We start from the raw sequence: 23,650 nt of genomic DNA, 5'->3' as shown, positions 1-23,650 counted from the left end.
TGACAGGCCAAGGGGTCAGAGTATTAAAATCTTTGACGATTGTGACAGGCCAAGGGGTCAGAGAACATGGAAAATATGGATCTTACTGGTGAACTCAGGGTTGTATTGTACCCCCCCCATTTCTTCATTACACTCTAAAGCTTTCATTTTCATTAAGATTTCAGGAAAGGTTTATTAATTCTACTTTGTTCTGATTAGAGAAAAGTAAACCAGTGAGGCCATCAGTAGCCAGGAAAGCAGATATGAAATTGTAACAGGTGACCCAAACTGATGGCTGGACAGCAATCCCTAAGAGGGGATAGCTATCCATTTGATTTAACAGGTATCCTCAGGGATTTTCAGCAGTAGTAAATGACATATGTTGGAAGGAGGAGGAAGGGAGAAAAAGGAGGAAGGAGGAAAGCATAGAATTCCTACAGACAGGTAGAAAGGAGGACTTGTGTTGGCTAGGTGTTCAAAGGAGAGGTGATATCCTGAAGTCTGGGGAACTTGAGGTATTGTAATATAACTTGAAGTTGTATGTATACGGCAACATTTACTTTTTGCCACAGTGAGGGAAACTTCCCTTCATGAAGAAAGAAAAAAATGCAACTCTGTTGACAAAATCACATTCAATACCTAATTTTTAATTCAATTAATCTTACTCAAATTGGGTTAAATATTGTGCAGAAGCACTGAGCATAACAGTGAGGAGTGATCTGTAGAATCATAGTATAAGAAGGGTGCATAAGTGGGAGAGGAGGACAGAAGGGAGTGGTGGGTGGACAAAAGAAGACTGACAAAAATATCTTTGCATATTTCTCAAATGACACCCAATCTTAACCCTGCTGCTGAGAGATGCATTTCTTGTGGCTGATGAATTCATCTGCAGGTTTGTAGACAGCATTCATCCATGTCTGATGTTTTTCTTCTCACTGACGTATCAATGCCCAGCCTGCTGTTGGATAATTTGAAGTAATGATCTGTCTACATTCGTGATTTTGTGAAATTTGCTCTATTTTTATAATGATCTACACATTTTAAGATAAAGAACTTGAGAAAATTAGTGATGATTTAAAGTGAAACTTTTTAGAGTCAATGACATAGTTCATAGAGAAGCTGATAATTTATTTTCCTATAGATGAAATAAGAAAACCATAGACTTCACTTTTCTTAACCTCGTAAGTACTCTGTTGTTCATTTGACACAAACCTGATCAGAATATTCCAGAAAAGACTGATTTGGGGAATATATTTTCTATAAAAGGGGAAATGTTACACTTAACTCAAGGTGATCACAAATCTGACAACATAGCCAGAAACCAGATGCCTAAGTGATCACTACTGAGATGCCATTGGTCTCTCTCCGCAGGCTACAGCCAGCCTTCAGCCAATCATCATATGCTTTGGGGGAATACTGTTCACAAATATAAAAATCACAAAGGGAAGGTTTTATTTATAACCATCCTTCCCAAGCCACATAGATGGGTGTGGGGATTGAGGCATTTATTCTGTCTCTCACTCTTTTTTAATAACTCCAGGGTACATATTCTGAACTGTAAGTAGATTTGCACTAATCTTCTGCTATATATTAATTGTTTTTAGTAACTATACTTATATTTATTTTAGAATAACAAATGAGATATATAGTATTTATTAACCAATTTTTAGGGATTTTCAATTCATGCTATGTTAAGAGAGAATTTTAAAATATGACATAATTTATCTTTTTTTTAATATTTTATTTATTTATTTGACAGACAGATCACAAGTAGGCAGAGAGGCAGGCAGAGAGAGAAGGGAGGAAGCAGGAAGCAGGATCCCTGCTGAGCAGAGAGCCCGATGCGGGGCTCGATCCCGGGATGCTGGGATCATGACCTGAGCTGAAGGCAACAGCTTAAATCCACTGAGCCACCCAGGCGCCCCAAAATATGACATAATTTATCTTTTAAAACATTTCCCTCCTATTACCAACTTAGAAATCCTCTGCATTCTGAGAGAAATTTCATATATATATATGTGTGTGTGTGTGTGTATATATATACACATATATATGTATGTGTATATATATATACACATATATATATATAAATAAAAATATCAAATTCAATAGTGCCTACTTCTACTCTACCTCTCTTTCCTGACACTTCAGTTAATAATCAACTATCTTACTGTTTTCTTTTATGGTTTTATTGCTGGGTACATTGCTATGTAAAATTGAGGACGCACTGTTTGAAGAAACTGCATTTATTAATATATAGCTGTAAATAACTGCATTAACTAATCAAAGATGTACTTATGTTAGGTATGAGAGGTTAAGTTTTCTACAAATTTGTGTTCATTTACTGCAAACTCTGGGCCTTATTGTCCTACTTATACTGAGTTAAGTGGTATATAAAGATGCTCATCCCATTATTAATTTAGGAACAAATCTGAAAACCTTCTCTTTGCAAAAGTTATTTTCAAAAGCAAATCATATGTGATTCTAATATAGTTTGCTTAAATTACTAATTTAAAAACACAGTATAGGATCTCATTTTTTTCATAGATTTACAATGTTTGGTGACCCTTCCATTTAAAACGTGTTTATTTAACATACACTAACTTCTCTTGCTATTCAAAATTCTAGTCTATTTTCTTCCATTTTTTTCTTCAAAGAAAAAGATTTTGTTAGTCACCAGTTTAATAACATAATTTTAGAACTGCTTGTGGAGTGTAATTAAGCTTTTCCCTTTTCACGTTAAGTAATACTGTGAGTTCAAACCCTAAGCCGCAAGCACAAGTTTTAGAAAGAACTTTTTTCCTTTATTAACTATAAAATAATTAGAGGTTGAGGAAAATGGCAACCGTGGGTTATGAGGGCAAATGGTGAAAAGAGTTTTCTCTTTTCATTTCCTTATTATAAGAATGACATTTGAACTGAGGATACTATTAAGGATCAATATATCATTAAATCATAAAATATTATTAAAATCCTACAAACCATTTATTTTAGCTAAGAAGTTCTGCTCTGCTCTTTCAGTTGCACACCTTCTTGTTCCATTGGCACTGTGTGTGTGATATGAGTGAGCTTCCCTTCTGGAACAAATCTGCATAAAGGGTAGGATCGATATGTCAATATTCTCTAGGTTGTGTTGTAAACACCACTTTCAACACTTCAGTCTTTCTCTTGGTTTTTAAAAATGTGAAGAATGGATGAGTAGAGAGAAAAAAAATAAAAAATCATTTGCTGCCTTTTCTACCAAATCTGAGAAGCCTTTCTTGGTGTAGAGTATCCAGCCTACGTTTTCACCCTAACTGTCCTTCTCAGCGGTCAGCTAGTTGTTTTGAGATGCCCAATTATTCAACACGTTCTGGCAGTCTTCTGTTTCTGTCTTATTCTTCCTACATTATTTAAGTGTTCTGTAACCTGGTACCTACAAAGATGGACAGAGTAGAACAATAAAATCTTATAGAAACTTTTAAACAAGGACACTAACTCAGTCACTGCATGACAATTCCAATAACAACATACATATATTTTCTTACCATTTTGTCATTTCATTTAAAAACAAACAAATAAAAATACCTAGCTACTTAGAGCATTAATCTTTGGCAAAAATATAGTACTTTCTTCCAAATGAGTCATACATTTAAAGGACTAATTTAGTTTTCTAATACCATAATTTATGATGTCATATTTGTCACTCAAATATTCCAATACCAATATTTGTAAGTAATGATGGCTTTTCAGTGCTTCATTCTACTGTCATATATAACAATGATAAAATCAATTGAACAAATGTTTTCCTTTTTTTTTCTTTGTTGCTCATTTCTGTACATTAATATCTTGATGACTCTGCACATTAATTTTTAACTTCAGCGATCACATTCTATCACAATAGCCTGTAAATTACTTTTTTTTTTAAGGATTTTATTTACTTATTTGACAGACAGAGATCACAAGGAGGCAGAGAGGCAGGCAGAGAGAGGAGGAAGCAGGCTCCCTGCAGAGCAGAGAGCCCGATGTGGGGCTCGATCCCAGGACCCTGGAATCATGACCCAAGCCGAAGGCAGAGGCTTTAACCCACTGAGCCACCGAGGCGCCCTGTAAATTACTTTTTACTTAATTTTTGCTTTTGAGATTTTCTGCCTCACAGTCATGATTCTTCATCATCATCATCATCATCATCATCATCATCACTGTGCCCTTGCTTAATAATTCCCCAATCCTAGGGTGTTCTCTAACCTCACATATTGTTCCTCTGGTCTGTCATAATATCCAATATGGTACAACTGAAAGGAGGGTCAATAATCTCAAAGTGAGAATTTAATGCCATTTTTAAATTCATTTCTTACATTAACTAGCTATTACTGAGTTCTTACTATGCAGTAATTTTTTTTTAAAGATTTTATTTATTTATTTGACAGAGAGAGAGAGAGATCACAAGGAGGCAGAGGCAGGCAGAGAGGGGAAAGCAGGCTCTCCACTAAGCAGAGAGCCCAATGCGGGTCTTGATTCCAGGACCCTGAGATCATGACCTGAGCCAAAGGCAGAGGCTTAACCCACTGAGCTACCCAGGCGCCCCAACTATGCAGTAATTTTATTGGAAAATAAAGAGATAAATAAATTTTTGCCTTGGCCCCTTAATACTTATACTTTAGTGTAATTAAAAAATACATAATGAAGATAAGAGGCATAACAGAAACGAAATGGCAAAGCAGAAGAGGGACCAACTAATTTTGCCTCTGTGAATCAGAGAAGCATTTAAGTTGAGTTTGGAAAGGAGAAAAATGTATCGCTAAGGCAGAGTTTTGGGGAGGAGCAAAGGTAAAAGTAATTACACGTTAGTGTATGGATTTTATAATGCTCTTGTTATTGTTCAGAGGTCAGTGATTCTTCTTTCTTTGTGAAATATGTTCTAAAATGCTGAAATTTCCAGATGAATATACTTAAAAGTATATTTTATATAGTATGAAGATGAGAGGCAGAATTGAGTTGTGCTTTATACTACTGACCACTGGACTGAATAGATTGAAAAAAGAAATAATTTTCAGTACCAGAAGGACATAATGGGAAAGCTACTTTACTCATACATGGATTCTGAGACTCAGATAATTTGTACACACAAAAGCACTGGTCTTTGGTTATAAGAAGATGCCTCTAAATATACTTTTAATATTTAACTGGTCTGCCAAACTATATTTAAATAATGTTACTAAAAAGCTATATACACCAAAGAATAAATTTTACTCATTTTTAATAAATATTAACATCGATGTACTCATGTGAGAAAAATTATTTCTACATAATGGATTTTATGCTTATATTTGCAAGACGAGTACTTTTTTATGCCATCGATAAAAAACTTTCTAAATTTCAGTGCTAATTACCTCTCCAAGTTTCTGCCCGCTGTTCTTGTGTCGATAAGAAAAAAGTATGGGCACTGTGATATATCAGCTTTGTTTTTCAAGGTATCTTTGTTCTCTGCATTGTTGAATCTCTTTAACAGCTTATGTTCTTCTAGGTTTTACTATTTGTCAATAGACTGTGAGCAGTATTTAGCTACCACATGTGACCAAAAGAAACACATAGCTAGGTTCAAAGGTTCCTATTAATAGCCATTCTATGGTTCAATTATTCTCAATATTAGAGTGAAAGCAATGTACACTTTCCCCCTCACATAAGTTCCTAGTCTCTGAGCCTTAAACAATTTAAGTATGTGCCAAGCATTTGAATTTTAAAGGAATAAGAGTTGGCACTAAACACAATGCAGTGGGCAACACTGCCACAAAATAAAACATTTAAATTTAAAAATAAAGCCCATCTGGCATCTGCCAGTACCAACAGAAAGGAATTACAACAAGGAGAACAGGACAAACTCCTCAAAAGAAGGAAAAAAAAAATATGGTGATAGAATTTGGGGCTTCTGCTTTCATTCTCATTATATTTGTCTTTGGAGTGGGGGTAGCTCTAGGCAAAGATTTAAATATCGGCTTGAGCAATATTTTTTTATGTGGAAGGTCTCCAGAGAATCTCTGACTGAGATCCAAATTCAAGTCCATTGTAATCTCCTTGCACGGTGTGACATATGGAGCGACAGATTTGTGCAGGACGGTGTTGTGCAGATGTAGGACGGTGATGATGCTACACCGTGAAGCTGAAGATAGCATCCAGGGGTGTTCAAAACTATAAGTTTCACTCCCTGGTTTGAAAAAAGTAGAAAGAAATTCACTTTGAGAATATGATTGTGCCTGGAGGAAAATAACAGAACATAATATTGAAACACTTAATGGTCAAATGGAATCTGAAACCAAGGTAGGCTAAAAAGAACCGGATTGATAACAAAAATCAGACTTGGTATGTGTCAGAAATGAGACATAGCATTTGAAAACATGACACTTTGTAATATTTGATCTCACTGATAACTTAGTCAGATTGTATACCTAACTGGAAGATAAATGTTGATGACTTAGAGGTCAGTTAGGGAGAAATAAAAATAAAAACTTAATATGAAAGCAGAAATGAGTTTTTGAAAAATTTCCTTCTCAAAATTTTTAATGAGAAAATATTATTTAAATACTTAGATGTATGAGAATAACTCATATAAAATTATCTAAATTTATATAATTAAAAAAGAGAAGACTATGTGAAAAAAATAGGTAAAAACAGGCCATTAGATCAATATCATAACAGGAAAACTGCATTTGATGATTTTATAAAATTCTTTCTTAAAAAGATCTTATTATTTATTTGAGAGAGAGAGAGAGAGAGAGGGAGAGAGAGAGAGGGGACAGAAGCAGGGGGAGGAGCAAAGGGACATGTAGATTCTCCACTGAGCATGGAGCCCTATATGGGGCTCCACAGGAGCTGGATCCCAGGACCTTGAGATCATGATCTGAACTGAAGTCAGACACTTAACTGACTGAGCCACCCAGGTGCCCCAATTTTATGAAGTTCTCAAGGGAAGGTGTGAAATTTGCTATTTGAAACAATTTTTAGAATACTCATCTAGCTCTTTGATTTACTTCATTGAAAGTCAAATTGGATCAGAAATGGCATTTAGACTCACAAAGCAAAAGACTGAAGATATTTTCTTTATAACTAATTTATTCATTTATTAAGTAATATTAAGTAAAGGCCATGAGCCAATTACCATAATAGTAGTAACTATTTTATTTAACTTATTTATTTTTTAAAATATTTTATTTATTTATTTACTTACTTACTTACTTATGAGAGAGAGCCAGTGAGTGAGCATGGGGTAATGGTGGGGGGGAGGAGCAGAGGAAGAGGGACAAGCAGACGCCCTGCTGAGCATGGAGCCTACTTCAGGGCTGGATCCCATGTCCCTGAGATAGTGACCTGAGCCAAAATCAAGAGTCAGTTGCTTAATCTACTAAGCCACCCAGACACCACTAGGTACCACTAGTTATACCTATTGTAATACCTTACATGTCAATGTCAAAGTTTAATATAAGGCCATCCACTTTTTTCTTTTGTTCTATAATTAAGCATTCAAAATGCTATACTTTTCCTTTTGAGAATGTCAAATTATAAGCTATAAATTCAAACAGTAATTTTTGTTAAAGCCAGAGAAATTCTTTCTGGGTTTAGTTTATTTTAGTCTCAGTATGAGTTATTTCCTGGATAGTTTAATATAATAAGTCTTGTATAGAATCTGTGTCCCATGTTAATGTTAGCTATTTTCATTTAATTAGAATACTAAGCACATATCTACTGAAGCAGGATTGCATGGAGTTTAAGATGTCAAACTCTTAGGTATAAATAAATCATATGGAGAAGGAAAAGAAATTCTACCAAGAAAAATATTAAAACAATAAAGGGTAACTGTGTACCTTTTTTTATCTTAAAATGAGAAAAAAAATGTATGCCAAAAAGTCCTGTAATGTTATTTTTTAAATTATAAAACAAGTATAAGCAAAAATATATATTACATATCTGGATAACATTGTGGCCTTTATCCTTATGGAACTCTTTAAACCATCAAGTGCTAAAATTTAAGTGAAAAAACCTTAGCATTGTGTATATTTCTTTGATGGTAACTTTTTAAGGTAACTACTCCAATTATTTTGCTTGCTTCTTTTGCAGAAATATCCAACATGTTTTCTCAATGAATCCCTTGTTATTGCAATTATGTCATAAATAAACAGATTGTGATATTTAAATTTTCTTCTTAACCACTGTCAGATGTATCTAAATTCAATAGCAATTCTTTCACTTGGCAACTACTTATTCAGTGTAATTGTGTGCTAGTTTAATTTTTAGGCATAGAAAATAATATAGAAATGGAAAAACTTTGCCCTCATAAAACTTACATTTTAATGAGGGAAAGAAAACAAACAGATGCATGATATAATGCCAGGTATTATGATAAGTCTGTGAAACCAACAAAATAGAGTGAAGCATGAAGTGTGATGGTAAAGAGGCAGAGAAAGGGTGGATAATTTTAGATAAGGCATTTTGGGGGAGGCTTGTTGAGAAGGTGACATTTGAGCAGATATAGGAATATGACTGGAGTACAACAAATAAAATGGGAAGAGATAAGAGAGGCATCAAGGGTCAGGAAAGAGTCAGATTAGGTACAGAGTTTAGATTTCATTATGATTCTTTTTTTTAAGATATTATTTATTTATTTAAAAGAGAGAGAGTGAGAGGATGAGCAGAGAGGAGAGGGAGAAGTAGGCTCCCTGATAAGCAGCTTCCCCCACCAACATCCCCGCCATGAAGGCTCCATCCCAGGACCCTGGGATCATGACCTGAGCAGAAGGCAGATGCTTAATGAACTGAGCCACCCAGATGCTCTCATTATGATTCTGATGGAAGACATTAGCTACTTTTGAACAAGAGTGGTAATATCTGATTTATATTTTTAAATGCCCATTCTGCAGCCTATTTTGGTTTGTTTGGCAAAAACTGATAATGACTTGAAGTAGGATAGCAGTAGTGGAAGTAGAGAAAGCATAACCAAGAGAACATACTGGCAAAGAGTAGATTTGAGATGATTCCCATATTTATAGGTTGTGCAAACTGATGAACATTGGCACCATTCACTAATAAGGAAAATGTTGAAAGATCAGCTGTAGGAAAAAAAAAAAAAAAGAATGTGTTGCTAATCAGGGTATGTCTGATGTCTAATGTGATTATTATACTGTTAAAATTATTGATGCATAGGTAGAGTTGGTAAGGCTAGAAATAGATTTGGGAGCTCTCACAGACTCATCTTCTCTGCCTATCACCTAATTTTGGCTGCAGCTGTTATGATTATTCCCTGCAAGCTCAGATATAACTTAACCAGGTCTTCATAAATTTTGTCCAAGAGCATCCCCAGTGCCACAGGAACCCATTTAGTCAAGCTAGGAAGAACAGGGAGTCTAGCACAATCCTGAGTATGTTTTACTGCAAGTCCAGAGCAACTGAGCTTTGCTGCCTTGTGATGATTAATTTTACATGAAACTTAGGTAGGCCACAGTACTCAGCATTTAGTCAAATGCTAGTTTAAATGTCACTGTGAAGGTATTTGTTAGGTAAGAGTAACATTTAGATCAACAGACTTTGAGAAAAGCAAACTGCACTCCATAACATAGTAGACCTTATCCATTAGTTGAAGATACTGAGATGAAAAAAATAGAGGAAGAGGAAATTCTGCCCCAGACTGCCTTGGGAATCAAGGTACAATAGTATCTCTTTTCTTGGTCTCCCATTTGCCAGCCTACCTTGCAGAATTTGGATCTGCCCGTCTCTACAATAGCATGAGCCAATTCTCAATCTCTTTCTTGCTCACTTTCTTTAATGTTCTTTTCTTTATAGAAATTTTCTTTATAGAATTGTGACTAATACAGATTTGGGGGCCAAGAGAGGATCAGAACTTTAAGGATCAGTTTTCTGAATTAGTTCTGAGTTTCCTAGAATTGGTTTTCTAATCTCATTAGATTTAAAAGCACTATGACTCTTACTTCCAGTAGTAATAAGAGCAGGAATAATCCATGGCATGAAGTGTCAACAGAGATACACAAAATACCACTAGATATTCCTAATCAAGAGTATAAAAGGCAAGGCTAGGTGACCACTTATGTACCTTTGAACAGTACTGACAAATTAATTAGGGTTTTAGTTTCACATGTGAAATGGGAATAGGGGTTTCTAGCTCAGTCATTGTGAAAATGAAAGAATAAATGAGAAACCTTATAAATTGTTATATTATCAAGGTTATCATGGCTTTTGTCAATTGATTACAGTCTTCCATTTATTGCTATCAATGAACCAACTTTTTTTTTTTTTTTTAAGATGTTATGTATTTATTTGAGAGAGAGATAGAGCAGGCAGAGTGGCAGGGAGAAAGACAAGCAGGCCCTCCACTGGGCAGGGAGCACGACGTGGGGCTCAATCCCAGGACCCGGGGATCATTACCTGAGCCAAAGGCAGCCACTTAACCAACTGAGCCACCCAGACACCCCAATGAACCAACACTTCTTTTTTTATATTATTTTATTTTATTTATTTATTTGACAGAGAGAGAGAGAGATCACAAGTAAGCCAAGAGTCAGGCAGAGAGAGGAGGAAGCAGGCTCCCCGCTGCACAGAGAGCCTGATGTGGGGCTTGATCCCAGGACCCTGGGATCATGACCTGAGCCTAAGGCAGAGGCTTTAACCCACTGAGCCACCCAGGCACCCCTGAACCAACACTTCTGTTAAGAAGTGTTCTATTTATTCGAAGCAATATTCTTGTCATTGGAATTCAATGGTGAGGAACACTCACAATACCTCTGTTCTGTTAAGAGTTAAACTTCTACTTTGGAAGAAAAGAAAAGTCTTGAAAGATACTTAAAAACACTGTATATATTCTAAAAGAAAGGCAAGATCAAAGACATTTCTGGGAGGAAAAAATAATGGGCTTGACTTGATTAGAGTGGAAGACCCTCTGGAAAAAGTGGGGTTGTGACTGAATATTCACCAAAACCAAAGGAATTAAATCATAAGAGTTTAAGAGAATAACTTAAGAGTTCTTATGGAAAATTTAGGAAAGTGATAAACTTGTCACCCTACTGGACTTTAGGGGATGCCAGGGTTGTGTGACCATCTCACACTATCCTGAAATTTGGCAATATTTCCACTGAGTTTTTTCCCAGTTCTCAGAATGCAACCTCATGTTTCTTTGCTTCTTAAAATAGAAACTCATATAGATAGAAATATTCCTCAGTGTAGTAACCTATTTAAGATTTAAGTTTAAATATAAATAAGATTTAAGTTTAAAATACCAGGTGTCCCCAACATTTTTTTTTTTTTTTTTTAGGTAGGCTGCAGGCCCAGTGTGGAGTTCAACACAGGGTTTGAACTCATGACCTTGAGATTAAGACCTGAGCTGAGATCAAGAGGCAGACACTTAATCAACTGAGCTACCCAGGCGCTTCTGTCCCCTACATTTTTAAATAAGCAGTGACTTCATTCATCCGTAGTTACCTATAATTTGCCCTCCAAATTAACAGGCATTACCTATTATCCAAAAATAATTTTTTTTTTACCAAAACCCATTTCTTCTTTTATTCATTTATATTACTTTAAACATTTCAAGCATTTCACTGGGTTTGCATAATTATGAAGTAGCATGATTTCAATTATTTTCCATGCTATTCATTATAACATGTATAATTTATTATGTTTAAATATAAATATAAACATTAACACAGAAAAGCCTGATGATTTAATAGAAATGGACCATGGCACCATGTCTTTGAATACTGAGATTTTACGTTTACTTATTGAAACCCCAAATTTTGATCCATACTCCCATGACAAAAAATTAAATGAAAAGACAGAAGGAGACAAAGAGCCATCATACTATTACATTAATTAAGGAAAGGTAATCTAAATATAAAACTAAAATACGTAATTTAACCAAATGGTGTTTTAAATATCTTCGAATTCATGGGAAAAAAAACTCTGTATAGAAGAATGAGAAGAAAAATGAAGGAGGGGGTGAGTGTTGGATAATGAAACAGATTGTTTTGTTGGACTTGAATAAAAAGGATAACTAATTACTACACCAAATAATTCTGATCTTTGTCACAATCTGTAACATTAGAAACCAAAGCAATCCCAAGTGTCAGCCTTAATATGCATTTGACTTTCCAATCACTTTATTAACATATTTTACATTTATTTGATAGAAACTTTTGCATTTCTTTTTTCAAGGGACCGCTGCATTTTTTCAGTAAGGCAGACATTATTATAAAATTGAATTCTATTAGTCTCTTGTGAACTGGACTGCATGCATCAGGGTAAATTTTTGAATACTAGGGAATTTTGAGGTCCTTATTCATTTCTGTATTTTGTTGTAAGAAGGGTATCAACCTACTTTTTATTGCATCTTCACTGGAAATATGTAATGTCAAGCAACATATGTTCTTTAGAGTTTAGTTTCTCTGTAATCCACAGATTCTTCCTCACCTCAAGACATTTAGACATAATAAAGCATAAGGCACCAGGAGCTGCAGTGTACAGCTATTACATACATTGCCAGGTCTTCACATTGGAGTCCATATAAGCAGCCCTATTTGTGGACCTCTTGATACTTATAAATGATAAAGGGAAAGACTGCTAGTTTTGTTCTTATATACTCAGCAAATTACTAAGCACTGTTCTCATTCATGTACAATTGTTGAGTACAGTGACTGACAATACTTTGCCATAAGAAATTAAACCTATTTCCTATGTACTGAATATATGGATTACAGTATAAAAAGTTTGAAAATCAGTAAAACGTATTAAATAAAGTTAGAATATTTCAAACAAAACAAAATCAGTTCTGTGGTAGTGAGTAGTAATGAAGCAAGTTTCTTTTCATCAGTAATCTAGATATTAGTTTTATAGAAATTGATTTTTTAATCCTTAAACTGTCAAAAATTTATGATAAGTAACGATTATTTGTTATTTTCAAAATTCATAAAAAAGGACTGGGTCCATTAGAAATCTTTCTCTTTTCATAATATAACAAGTAAGTAAAACACCAAAAACACCAAAAAATTTAATCTACTTTAGTAAGAATTATATTGGAAAATAAATACTAAGTACTTCTTTGGATGAACATCTTTGTAACTCCTTAAAGTACAACTAGTAAAATCATATCATTTAGTTGTCAAAATACTTATTTACAAAGCTATATAGTTTAATATTAATATGATTTATTATAAGAAAATGTATGTCTCAAATATACCACACAATTATGAAGTAGACTAACGATAATTTTTTTATTTTTATTTTTATTTTTTAAAATTATTTATTTATTTATTTGACAGAAAGAGAGAGAGAGAGATCAGGAGTAGGCAGAGAGACAGGCAGAGAGAGAGGGGGAAGCAGGTTCCCGGCTGAGCAGAGAGGCCTATGTGGGGCTCCATCCCAGGACTCTGGGATCATGACATGAGCTGAAGGCAGAGGCTTAACCCACTGAGCCACCCAGGTGCCCCTATAATTTTTTTAAAAAAGTGATACATTTAGTTGAGGAATAGCTAAGCAAACCGTGTTTTACTTTATTTGGTTAAATACATATTTATAATTTAAGGGGAGCTGGGGTGGCTCAGCTGGTAAGCCTCTGACTCTTATTTTTGGCTCAGGTTGTGATCTCATGGGTCCTGAGATGGAGCTCCCTATTGGCTGGCTCTGCAGTTGATGGAGAGTTACTTAAAGATTCTCTCCCTCTGGCCCTCCCTCCCACTTGTGCACATGTTTGCTCTCTCTCTCTCTCTCTCAAATAAATAAGCAAATCTTTAAAAAATACATATTTATAATTTAAAATACTCATGGCAAAAATATTAAATCATTAGGTAGAAAAGTAATTTTCCAACAAAATCTAATTCAAGGAATATTAATCTATATATAGCTGAACTGAGTATATTAAATAGTTTAAAGAAGTATTCTGATTATTTGTAGTAAATTCTCCAGTATTCTCCTTTTTTGTAAACCAATACACCTTAACAGAAGTTCAGTGTTAAAACTGAAGTTACTCTTAAAAGACATAGAAATGACCCTTTCTTAAGATTTAGGGAAGACATTAGGAATATATAATACAACAAATTATACAAAAAATGTTGACAAAAATTCTAACTCCTAATATTGCTATCATTAATTTTAATACAGTATTATGTCCAAGGTAAAAAATATGTATCTACTGTCAAGTCTGTGAGTAATTATTATTTTTTTAATATAGGTCAATTACTCAAAATTAGTAATTGGAAATTTGTGTTTCTATAGAAGTTAAATTCCTTTGAGTTGATATTTGGTCTCATTAATGTGTGTATACACACACACACACACACACATGTAATCACACACCTATATATTTAATATATTACTGTTCATAAAGATTAAAATATTAATTAATATATTACTATATAATTATATATATATGTATAGAGTATATATGTATATATATGCGTGTATATATGTATATATATGTATATACTCTATACATACACACACACACATATATATACATATATACATATACACACATATAACCAAAGATGATATATGTGTATATGTAAGTGTATGTGTGTGTATAAATACACTGCGTTTACATCATTTTGTTAATTTTGGTACATTAAAGTAGCTGAGGCTCCAGAAATATCCATAACTAAGATAAAGATATTAAGGTTGATTTTTCCAAAATCTCATATATATTGGTTGTCAAGAAAACTGCTAGAGAAAGAGGGTATTAACATATTTTGCCCATATCCAAATGTGTATGTGTGTATTTGTGTCAGTGTATAAATACTGCTTTTATCTGTTTGTAAACTCTCTACCCTTCTTTTGCAATTCCTTTAGGAAATTTATTGTTTTCTATACCACTTTCTTTGAACACAATTTTAACTGTGATGGTTGTCCCTTAGATTACATTTTTTATTCCTAAGATCTCAGTACAAGTTACGACTCAAATTAGACATATATACAAACACAAATGTAGTAAGAAAGCTCGCTATTCCCAACCTCCTACTCATTGTCCTCCAAATCTAACTTTGAATAGTTTTGAGCAGACAAATGAATGCTTAATTACATAAAGGAGCTAAAAATAGTAAAGAAATCCAGGTACAGTCCCAGTTGATGGATTCAGATTTTGAGGGCCTAATATAATCAAAGATGCCCTTATTAAAAAAGAAATAATTCAAAACTACTAAATCAAAAATATGTACAAGGCCTTGAAAAGAGCTCCATATAATCAGGAGCTATGAAGCTTACACTTCAATAGATTCACAACATTATCTGTGACATTGTTTTATATTCTACTCAGTAACTGATAAGAGTACTATTTATCATTTGTCACATCCTGTCTACCAACTATAGCTGATGTCTTTATAAATTTATCACAATAATACTAATAATCAGTGATTATTCTTGGTCTTCCTGCATCACTTGCCTAAACTGAACACATGGGTACAATGATGGAGGTGTGGGTGTGCTTTTGGTTATATCAACTAGCCACTGATACTTAGAAGTTTTTGGACATAACCTGCAAGTATGAAAAGATTTGGGATATTTGTGCTACTCTAAGATCCTTTTGAACTGTGTGCCAAAGAACATTTTGTAAACATAATTAAGTTAGGATACTAGGGCTATTTATTTTTAATCTCTAGAATTACATGTTATAATTTTTTCTCAGGCAAATGGTGCTTTTTGAATTGCTCTTCATTTTACCATGTTTCATACTTATTGTTCTCAAAGGTTTTACTAAAAATATCATCTTTTACTGTTTTTTTCTCATTGATTTTTTTAGGCCAAAAATAAAAAGAATGATTTTGCATTTTGAGGGAGTCAAATCTTCACATAGTTCTTTAGCAAATAAAATTCAAAATCCGAAATACATTTTTTGAAAGAAATCGCTTCTAAAATGTAAGGATAGGTCTTTGGAACATATTTATTAAAGTTTGAATACAGATTAAACTCTGCAAGGTTAAATGACAAGGTTAAGTGTCTAATTTTGCAGCCCTTTTATACCTGGTGAGTGCTAAGGCTTTCCTAATGATAGGATTAAATATGGTTTCTAGCTACAAACAGTTACTTGTCATTCCCTGTAGGTTAGCCTCTATATTCTGTGCTTATCAGAAACAGAGAGGAAATAACTTTCTAGGCCTTTTGTGAGTCATTTAAAATGCACGGACTTTAGGGAAATCATATTTTCTTGAAGGAAATGAGGCATGACCAATCACACAAAACGTGAGAAAATCCCTTGATAGATGACCTTTGCCACATGGAAAAGAAACTGTTCAGTGGCTGAGGTTTCATGGATTTCATGCATGGAAATCAGATTTTCTGGCCACCAGTGCTGTTCAGTAAATAAATAATCCATCATTGTGTCAAACAGTTGAAACATGGAGATACTGCCCTTGCTATATGAATGGACATTTAGAGTTAGTAACTTATATAAACTGTTTGCATGTCAGCAGTTGTGTGAGCAGTGTTCTAGTTTTCACACGTAAAATAAAACCACTTAGCTTTGATGATGTTAACCTAATGGTGAGAGTGTTCATTTGAAACTGCCTACACCTATGAATTTATTGGTGCATGGTGGAGGCATTAGGATGAGAGTTCCCACATGCTTTCTCTGGTGTGCTACAGTACAGTGCTAAAAAATCCTTAGTAGACACTTCCAGTGACAACATTAAATAACCCTACATATTATTTCATTAAAATCAATTACAACATCTTTCCTAAAATGCGTTGGCAGGATTCTCCCTGAATTCTGTTTAATACTTACATTTTCAGTACATTGTGTTATAATAATGTTGGTTAAAATAATGATCCTTGACATCTAAAGATCATTTTTATTTTCATTGAGCAAGTCATATCTACTTTAGGCTATCTTCATCATTTATTTTTACTGATTTAACTAGCTTTAGTTCTTATATTTTAATTCCATATTAATTTTTGTTTAGTATTTATTCAACCATATTTTCAAAATATCAACACACACACACACACACACACACACACACACTCTCTCTCTCTCTCTCTCTCTCTTCATTTAGCTCCCAGATCTGTTTCATTAATGGACTACTTCAGGTTTCCACTTTGTCTCTGTTTTTCCTGAATAGGAAGAAATATCAAAGTATTTCAATCATGTTTCTGGCATTGAACACATTTGTATTGCTTCTCAGCTACCTCCTACTCACCTTTGATATTTAAAATACTTTCTTCCTAAAATGTCAGGCCCCTTCTGCAACAACAAAGAGTTTCTCTTTCCTGTCTCATCTTGAGGTATTTAAATGGCACCTCACTTACAATAGCCCTTTTTACACTTCCAAAAAAACAGTGGGCATTCTTTTGCTTTAGTTCTTTCTAAGTTGCCTGTCCAGCATTTTGAGAAAACCCTTAAGAAATTAGTCTATGAAATGGGTATAAAATAAGATATATGGAAAAGCTTCCTGAAAATGGGAAAAAATTATAAGCATTAAATGTAAAATGTTTTCATTTCAAATGACAATCAAAAATTTTTGATGTTCTACCAAAGAAGATAAATATTATAGTTATGCCCTAACTTAATTCTATAAGAAATTCACTTTTAGAAATATTTTCAGAGATATCTACCAGATTAGGTTTTAGTCAAAATAAAAGTTTAACTTGGTTTTTAACTATGTTATAATAAAGTTTGTTTTGATTTTCATTTGGTACCTGTTTAAATTCTCAAGTCCTTATACATTTTTAGTTTAGGGTCTTATTGACTAAGAAAAAAAAAGGGACCCAAAGACTATATTATTTAATCCCACAAGTAAATTAATTAAAAAAAAACAACTAACTTAAAAAAGTTTTTTTTGCGTGTTCTTGCTTATATTCTAAAACAGTTAATCATAGGACACTTGTTTTCAACTTCATAAGGTAAAATTATAACCAAGGAAAACTCAGCATATTTTGAGTATTTTTAGGAAAATCTAGAGTTCAGAACAGTCATTCATCAATAATACTGTTCTGTACTGGCACTAAAAAAGTCCATGTGTTTGTGGATCACCTCACTTGCATTATGATGTATTTTTAAAATCTATCATTCATTTGCTGCAGAAGGTATTTATGTCCAGGAAGCATGAAGTAAATTGACACTACCACAAGGGTTTGGTTAAGTGGACATTTAAGTGCTTCTCAACAGGCTAGGGGAATGAAAACTAGTAAGGCCATATTCAGTCAATCTGGAAGTGAAAGGATTACAAAGAACATGCCACCAATGATTATTGCCATATCTCAATTATCAAAGAGAGTGATCCTGAAGAGCATGTCTGTGGATACCTGAATGCTGTCGGAGACCTCAGGTGCTTCAAGACTCAAGTGGATGATCGTTAGGTGGGGCTTCCAAAATCACAATTTGCTTGTGTACAACTTCCTTTAGAGACAAGGGTTTTGCCTACAGAATTTCACCTGAAACAGTTCTGCAAAAGAATCATGAGACATGAACTGCCAGTTTCTCCCTTGAGATGGTGGAAGGGACAGAAATGAAGGCGAGATGACAAAGGACATTAAAAATAGTCATCAGTGTTTTAGTGGTTATATTCTATATTATGGATTTACAGTTTTCTAAATGTAAGTTTTTGGAAATACTATTTCCAATTTTGCTAATTCAACTACTGAATATATTTATTTATATATATTCAATAGTTCAATAGTTATAGTTTTATATCTACTTATAAATATATATGTAAGCAGTTATAAATATATAATTTAAACATTTGACTTAAAATCTAGAAAAATAATTATCTAGAAGAGAACACAAGTTACCTCAGGAAATAAAAACTGGTTTTTATTATTATGTTTTTAAAGATTTTATTTATTTATTTGACAGAGAGAGAGATCATAAGTAGGTAGAGAGGCAGGAAGGGAGAGAGGAGGAATCAGGCCCTCCGCTAGGCAGAAAGCCCGCCGCGGGGCTCCATCCCCGGGTCCCCGGATAATGACCTGAGCCGAAGGCAGAAGCTTTAACCCACTGAGCCACCCAGGCGCCCCTAAAAGCTGGTTTTTAAAAGAAATGCATGACAACCTTACTTTTCAATTTTGGTTTGGGGTCAAGATGTGAATCTCCAAATAATTATCAAAATTAAATTATTCCTTATTTCATATATCCATTTTTCCAAAACTAGTTTTAAAATTAATCTATTCAATAGAGAATACTGTGAAAGGTACCCAAAGAGATGAAAATGTGTTTTAAGGTGAAGTTACTGTGATCCAGACACTTTCAAACCAAGTTGGTGAAATATGAAATATAGTTTGCAATTAAAATAACAAACAAAAAACCTCTATACACTCTTTGTGGCTAATTGTGTCAACTTTTAAAAGTTCCAAAATTGATATTCCAAGGACAAAATATTCCCAAATGCAGAGACTGGAGCTGAGCACAATATCAGGTGAATATACAGATTTGAGTATTGTTAAAAACAATACAACAGGCCTAAAATCGAGTTGCATAAGCTAAGCTCTGCATCAGCAAACCAAGACTTAATTATAATTTGACTCTTCCAGAAATGGAATCTTAAACCAATGAATCAGGAATTGCCAAATCAGCACTAGTTAGGTAATCTGATAGACCCCTGCCATCCTCTCAAGGAAAGTAACTTTACAACAACCAACTCACTTTTTTGCCAATATATCCTTTTTGTTCCCACTCCCTTCTGTCAATATGAGTCTTTAATTTTGTACAGCTACTTGGAGCTCCTTTCTCTCTGCTAGGTTGGATGCTGCCTGTTTCCAAAAGATTTTTGCTCAAATAAACTCTTAAAATTTTTATTAAATTTCAGTTTATCTTTCAACAGTATTAAGTATACATTTTGATGGGATATTCTCCCTATCTTCTGGAGAAAAATACTTTGTAAAACACTAATAAAATGGTCTAAGGGAAATTTTCTTCTCATATAAAGAAAACAAAATAAACATTTTTTCCACAACATTTATTTATTATTTCTTGACTATTCAGGGTCCTATTTGAGTTTTTTAAATAATCTTTAAATTGCCTAATATTTTAAAATGCATTTTGAAAGACTTAAGTAGAAAGAAGCTTAGATGGTCAATGATATAAATATATTCATCTCATATATTCTACTAACTTAGAGAATTAGATGCATTCTAAAGATGTTAGAGAGAGAAAGTGAGAGAGAGATTGAGAGAATTTAGAATGTTATATTTCAAATTTCATGATAATATAGCCCATAGAGCCACAAATGCCAGTTTTACTCCAAAATCCACCTGTATTTTTAGGCATTTGCTGCCTTAAAAAAATGTACTTTCTCTCTAGTTTTGGGCATAGTTTTTTTTTGTTTTTTTTTTTTTTTTAAAGAAAACAGCACATTTTTGCTGTTTGATGTAACAAAAAAAACCAAATATCTTTAGACTCTGACTATATAATCCTCAACATGAGAAGCAATCCCTTCATTAAAAATAAATAAACAAACAAATAAATAAATAAATAAAGGAAGAGACTGTGTATCTTACACCCTGGAGAAATCCTGAGTGTGGTTTGATACCCAAGAAGAAAAGCCTTTGAAATGAATCTAATGTCACGTTATTGAAAACGTAGCTGCACAGATTAACTTTTTTCATTCTGCAATAGCTTACAACACTTCAAATGCCCAGAAATCTCCTAAACCAGCCCATTTAAGGAATCTAAATAAGCTTGCATGGTTTTAAGCTTTCTGACTTTGAATGCTAGCTTTGAAGTTTTGCCAGAACCTGACTGCAAAAGAGTTGCTTTTAAACTCAATTCATGACCCTGGAATTAGTGTTGTAGGTTCGCTATGCCTAATAATGATTTTGACCACGCTAACCGTAGACAGGCATCACATATGGCAACTCTGAAATAATAACTCTCCAAAGATAAGATGTGTAACATTCTGGCTCCAATATTTATTTAGTTTTCATCTTTACACACTGGGCTTTGGATAGTGTCCAGTTTAAAGAGCCAATTGCTTTCATGGCACATGGCATTTGTCCATAGATTAAAGAACATGGAAAGAAAGAGAAAAGAAAGAAGCTTATAAGGCTGAACGACAAATGTCCCAATATTATATTCATTTTCCTTCCCCCCCCCCCCTCATTTTCTCTTTTTTAATTAGCTGAAAACCTACAACAAAATTCTGGGCAAAACTCCACTGCCAAGTGTCCTTTTGCCAATTTCCAACCAAGACCAATTCTAACTCTTACCTTCTCTGGACCTTTACATAAGAAAAATGCCCATCATAACATGAGGTTAATTACTAAGCCTTTTCAACAACAACATATACAGTTAACATAATTTGAAGACTTGCATTTTGCCACTCAGGAGGAAAAAAAAAAAGGCTACCATACAGGTCTCTCCTCCCATTCTAAATCCGATTTAAATTTCCCACCCAAGTCAAAAAAAAAAAAAAAAGAGTGTATCATTACAAGGCAGTGTATCCATCTCACATATGGATAGATTTATTATTGTCTTCAGTTCCCCAGATTTTCCAAGAAAACATCAATGCTGTTATCAGTACATAAGTCTGACGCCTGTTACAAAATTTAGAATTTTGTCCTATAAGGTTTATGATTCTGCCAACTAAACTATTTTGATCAGCAGTTCTAATAAAAAGAAGCAAGTAGATATATTCAGTAAATACATACACATAAGCTTCAAAAAAACAAATATGTGTGTGCATAGAGAAATAGATAACATACATATCATATGTGGGTATTTCAAAGGCTCACCAAAAATTTTAATTCTTGGGGCACCTTGGTGGCTCAGTTGGTTAAGTGTCTGACTATTGGTTTCAGCTCAGGTCATGATCTCAGGGTCCTGAGATTGAGCCCCAATCAGGCTCCATACTCAGTGGGGAGTCTGCTTGTCCCTCTACTCCTCCCCCCTCCCCCACTCTCTCTGTCTCTAAAATAAATAAATTAAAATCCAAATAAATAAATAAATAATTTTAGAAATTAATTAAAAAATTAAATTAAAAAATTCTTGATGTGAGGACTTTGCATATTATTTTGTGTGATTTTCTACTGACACGTGACTCCAGGTAACTAAACACATTTAGCATCTCAAATAATAATTTTAATCAACTATGAATGTCTGCAGTGTCTTAAAAATGTTTTATATATTTGATCTGCAAATATAGGTAGCAAAATGAAAGAAAGAAACCATGGATTGATTTTCTATGTAGTTCATTACATTTATGCAAGTGTCAAAAATAGTAAAATTTAAGGGGAACCCTCTTATACTGTTGGTGGGAATGCAAACTGGTATAGCCACTGTGGAAAACAGCATGGGGTGTCCTCAAAAAGTTAAAAATAGAACTACTCTACTACCTAGCAACTGCACCACTAGGTATTTATCCAAAGGATACAAAAATGCTAATTCAGAGGGATACATGAACCCCGATGTTTACAGCAACATTATCAACAACAGCCAAATTACGAAAAAGCCCAAATGCCCACTGACTGATGAATGGATAAAGATGTTGTGGTACAGAGTTATTAGTCATATTAAAGAACGAAATCTTGCCATTTGCAATGATGTGGATGGAGCTAGAAATTATTTTGCTAAGTGAAATAACTCAGACAAATGTCCTATGATTTCACTCAGATGTGGAATTTAAGAATCAAAACAAATGAACATGGCAGGGGGAGGAAAACTAAGAAACAGACTCAACTGTAATAGCAGATTGGTGGGTGCCGGAGGGGAGTATAGGGGATAGGTTATATAGGTGATGGAGATTAAGGAAGGCACTTGTGATGAGCACCGGGACGGGGTGTTATAAGTAAATGTTGAATCACTAAATTCTACACCTGAAAATAATATTACACTGTATGTTAACTAATTGGGACTTAAATAAAAACTTGAAAAAATAGTAAAATGTGTTTTTTTTTCACTTTGAACATATAAACATAAAAGTAAAACAAGAAAAATGCATTATTTTTACAGTTCTTTCCAAACACACTTCTACATCCTCAATTGCTTAAGCATTTTTAACGAAGATTAGAGACTAATTTTAATAGGTATACTGGTTTGCTAAAATACTCATTTTCAAGTGAATTTTTTAAAAAACAGAATTCTTAAATAATAAATGAATAAGCTGTAAAAGTTTTTATCATCACTTTAGAAATATTTTTAATATATAAAATCAAATGGGATGGTTTATAGTGCTTGAGGTGAATGAAACTATACTGTTGTGTAACAAACATAAAAACCATATTAAGAGGAAATAGAACAGGGACACCTGGGTGGCTCAGTTGGTTAAGCGTTCAACTCTTGGTTTTGGCTTAGGTTATGGTCTCATGGGTCATGAGATCAAGCCCTGAGTGGGGCCCTGAGCTCAGCATGGAGTCCGCTTGAAATTCTCTCTCTGCACCTCCCCCTTGTTATGCATTCTCTCTCTCTCTCCCCCTCTCTTAAATAAATAAATAATAAATAAAATATTTAAAAAACAAAAGGAATTGGAACAACTGCAATAATTACCAACTGATTTAATAATCAGCCAAAATGAATATTTTCTGTCAACGTGGAACCCACACAAAGACAAACAAAAAAAAATTTATGTGTTCTTGAACTATAAGATTCCTTCCTTCTTTTCTTCCTTCTTTTTAAAAAACTTTATAGAGATGATAAGTTAATTAAAAAAAAATATATATATATATATATATTGCTTAGTGGTTCTATTCTTGTCTTTTAATTCATTCAACAATAACT

This window comes from Martes martes (assembly GCF_963455335.1).
Source record: "Martes martes genome assembly, chromosome: 6".
Classification (NCBI taxonomy): domain Eukaryota; kingdom Metazoa; phylum Chordata; class Mammalia; order Carnivora; family Mustelidae; genus Martes; species Martes martes.
The sequence above is the reverse complement of the archived record's forward strand: the minus strand, read 5'-3'. Positions refer to the sequence as shown.